Raw genomic sequence first — 4,102 nt, 5'->3', positions numbered from 1 at the left:
TGTTGGGCGCCTGCTGTTGACTTAATACTTGCAATAAATTCCCTCATTCTCCAAGTGGGCGCCTGATGCTGACTTAAAACTTGAAATAAATTCCCTCGTTCTCCAGGTGGGCGCCTGCTGTTTTAATACTTACAATAAATTCCCTCATTCTCCAGGTGGGCGCCTGCTACTACAGCAAAACGGAAACAACAAAAGAAACTTTTTCTGCCCCAGATTACACTAGGAAGATTTGTGAGTTATTAGCTGAACTATAAATTACCTATGTTATTGATGAGAGTAAAATTGAAGACTCAACTAGGATGTGCGTCTCCTAAAGAAATAAAAATTTGAAAAACCCAAACTAGGAAGTGCGTCTCCTAAATTTGAGATTGAGCTTGCGGAAAACTATAAACTAAGCTTGACTAAACTAAAAGCTGACTCTATTCTCCAGGCGGGACCCCTGATTTCAAGAAAACTAAAGATTGATAACTTAAGAAAACTAAAAATTGACCTTCCTTTTTTAATCCAAACTTCCCTACTTATTATCCTAGGAGAAAATTCATCAGACTAGGTCTTTTTTTTATGGTATCTTAGGAGAAAGATTCATCAGACTAAGATTTTGATCCTAGAAGAAAGTTCATCAGACTAGGTCTTCTATCTTAGGAGAAAGATTCATCAGACTAAGATTTTGATCCTAGGAGAAAATTCATCAGATTAGGTCCTCTTTTTTTTTTTTTCTTAGGAGAAAGATTTATCAGACTAAGATTTTGATCCTAGGAGAAAATTCATCAGACTAGGTATCTTTTTTTTTTTTTTTGGTATCTTAGGAGAAAGATTCATCAGACTAAGATTTTGATTCTAGGAGAAAATTCATCAGACTAAGTCTCTCTTTTTTTTGGTATCTTAGGAGAAAGATTCATCAGATTAAGATTTTGATCCTAGGAGAAAGTTCATCAGACTAGGTCTTCTATCTTAGGAGAAAAATTCATCAGACTAAGATTTCGATGCTAGGAGAAAATTCATCAGACTAGGTCTCTTTTTTATTATCTTAGGAGAAAGATTCATCAAACTAAGACATTTATCCTAGGAGAATGATTCATCAAACTAAGACTTCGATCCTAGGAGAAAGTTCATCAGACTAGGTCTTTTTTTGTTATCTTAGGAGAAAGATTCATCGGACTAAGATTTCTATCCTAGGAGAAAATTCATCAGACTAGGTTTTCTATCTTAGGAGAAAGATTAATCAGACTAAGATTTTGATCCTATGAGAAAATTCATCAGACTAGGTCCCTTTTTTGTTATCTTAGGAGAAAGATTCATCAGACTAAGATTTCTATCCTAAGAGAAAATTCATCAGACTAGGTTTTCTATCTTAGGAGAATGATTCATCAGACTAAGACTTCAATCCTAGGAGAAAGTTCATCAGACTAGGTCTTCTCTCTTAGGAGAAAAATTCATCAGACTAAGATTTTTATTGGGAGAAAATCCATCAGACTAGGACTTTTTATCCTAGGAGGAAAAATGTGAAGAGCAATGGCAACATTTATGCACACTAGCAAGACAGATAAAGGCAAAGATTTGAGAAACTTACCTTTGTCGGCTCTTCTCTTCTTTTTTCTTTTTATTTCTTTTCTTCTCTTTTTTTTTTCTGAAACCCAAATTCCTTGCACTGGTTTGTTCCTGTTTCAAACAAAGAAAATTTTGTCAGTTTTAAAAGTGGTGGTCGGTTTGTGGCCTTGAGTCTTGGGCAGCTTGGCTTTTGCTCAATCAGCTTGAGTCAGTTTCAAGAGACTTTTTGCTTTACATCAACCTTGATCATTTCACACCCAGTACTATTTGTATTTGTGGCTCAATCAGCCTTATCCCAACTGGAGATTTTTGCTTAGGTGACCTTTTCTATATCTTGAATGTCTTTCTGCTTTTTGAGCAATTTGTCTGTGAGAGAGAATCACCAATTATCTTTGCTTGCGCCCAGTAGGTTGACAAGAGTCTTTTAGGGGCAAACATTTTCATGAACCCTCAAGGCATGTTGACAGTAATGACTAAGTGTGCTGGCCAAATTTACTTTGTACAACTGAAAAGCTGGTAACAGATTTTGAAATCTTTTCTTGCTTGTTTTGACAAGGACTGACTCAGAGTGAAGGACACAATGATGCAAAGAAACAAGATTAACAAGAAATACCCATGTCGGAAGGACAGAAGGAAGAGTTTTTAGCCTTAATGATCATGACATGCATTTTGAACTTAACAGTCTGATCTATCAAACTGACCAAATCTTCCTTTTTACCATTCTTCTGACTTTGAAGCCGGGCTTGTTCGTGCCAATCCTTTGCATCAGCTTCACGACTCACTTTCGACAAGTAGTGCCCCGAGGGATTTTCACCAACAAGCCTCTCTCATTTATTTATCTCTTCTTACCGTCGCCTTACAGTGCCCGTGAGGGTTTTCACTAGTAAGACTCTCTCTTTTCTTTTCTTTTTTTTCTTTTGCTTTCTTGAGTGGGCAACTTAACAGTGTTCTATGTCGCGTGACAACTTTTGCTCATTGCATGCTTCTCTTGGCATTCTTGAAGGCATATCAGGAGGTCTTTTTTGAAAGGTTTTTTGGATAGGGTTGGAAAGAATGGTTGACATAAAGGCTCAAAGTAGACTCAAAATAAGGGGCTGTAGACTTACAACTCTTGGAATCGACTCTTTCAAAAGTGAAATAAAATCTTTGCCCCAGTTTCAGATATCGGGAATTTTTTGGAATTTTTTTTTTACTCTTATTTGGTTGGACCGAACCGTATAAGGCTGCCTAGTTATCCCTTTTTTAAAGGAATCAAGTCTAACGTAGTTCAAACATCTGACCTAACTAAAAAAAAATTCATCTTTCTTTCTTTTTCTTTTTCTTTTTCTTTTTCTTTTTCTTTCTTTTTTTTCTCATTTTTTCCTTCTTTCTTCTCTTTTTTTTTTTTCAAAACAAACTACCCCAGCTTCTATTTTCTAGGGGCATGGACCTTCGAATGTTCTTTTTTCTTTTTCTTTTTCACTTGAACTTTTTAAGAGTTTCCCCAGTTTGTACTTTGGGAGCATGGGCTTTTCTTTTTTATTTTTTTATTTTTTGACTTTTGACTCTAAACTTGATTCCAAAAGAGGATGATCAAAGAAAATAACACAGGCTCAAAAGGTGTAATAAAGGGTATAAAGTATTTGGGTAGCAAAACAAGGGCCTCCTAGCTCTAGAGTGCCAATCATGGTTTCCTTTCGCGACACAGTATTGATGAACATGCCTGTCTTCTTGGTGTGTCGTGGTCGGAAGACACTTTTCACCCATTAATGTCGAACTTTCCAATAAACTTCAATTGATTCTTCCTCAAACCCGACCTTCACAATGATTTGAAGGTAAAGATCATTAACCTCCACGGGTCATTTTATTCGAGCTTATTCAAAAGTGTTTCAACTCTTTATTCATCCTCAAAAGTTCTTTTTTCTCATTTATCCAATTCAAGCTTAAATCAGTTTTCTAAGATCTGGCCAAAAATTCTGCATGCATGTCATATCACTAAAACTAGCGGGAAAAGAACTAAGCATGGAATGACACAAAAGGACAAACTGTATTTCATTGAGTAAAAAACAAGACAAACAACCTAAAATTCGAGTTACAACCCTAAAATAACCCGGCTAATGAAAATAGCAACAAAACGGACAGACAAGACTCACACAAACAAAATAGAGGGATAGAAGGGTTTGACTCAATAAAACAAATAAAATCTGGATCATACCCTGGAATAACCCAGATAATAGGAAAAACATCAAAACAAGCTACCAAGATTCCTTCCTAGTGAGGAGGGAATGACTTTTCAATTGCTAAGCTTGACATTTAGCCACAAATATGCTCATCAGAATCACCATGGCCTTCTCCAATTTCAGTCGGCAAGTTCCCGAGAGGATTCTCATACTCCATGTCACCACACATCATCCCTACAAAGTGTGCATCATCATGTGCATGTAAAGGATTCTGCGTGATATTCTGGGTGTCATTATCTTGGATCACAATCAGTTTTTCCTGGATCATCCTTTCTATTTCTCTTTTCAAATCCCGACAACTTTCAACATTGTGCCTTATAATTTTGCTTGTCTTA

General features: G+C 36.2%; 1 long non-coding RNA gene across 1 annotated transcript; it reads right to left on the bottom strand.

Moving 5' to 3' along the window:
• Positions 1–551: 551 nt before the first annotated feature.
• LOC138896436 (uncharacterized) lies at positions 552–2,776 on the bottom strand. Its single transcript, XR_011409554.1, has 2 exons — positions 1,085–2,776; positions 552–867 (listed from the first exon to the last, which is right to left on the bottom strand). It is a non-coding gene; the product is annotated as an uncharacterized lncRNA (long non-coding RNA).
• Positions 2,777–4,102: the final 1,326 nt, after the last annotated feature.

The sequence above is a fragment of the Nicotiana tomentosiformis genome, chromosome 7 (assembly GCF_000390325.3).
Source record: "Nicotiana tomentosiformis chromosome 7, ASM39032v3, whole genome shotgun sequence".
Taxonomy (NCBI): domain Eukaryota; kingdom Viridiplantae; phylum Streptophyta; class Magnoliopsida; order Solanales; family Solanaceae; genus Nicotiana; species Nicotiana tomentosiformis.
Note: the sequence above shows the minus strand (reverse complement) of the source record. Positions and strands in the feature narration are given on the sequence as shown.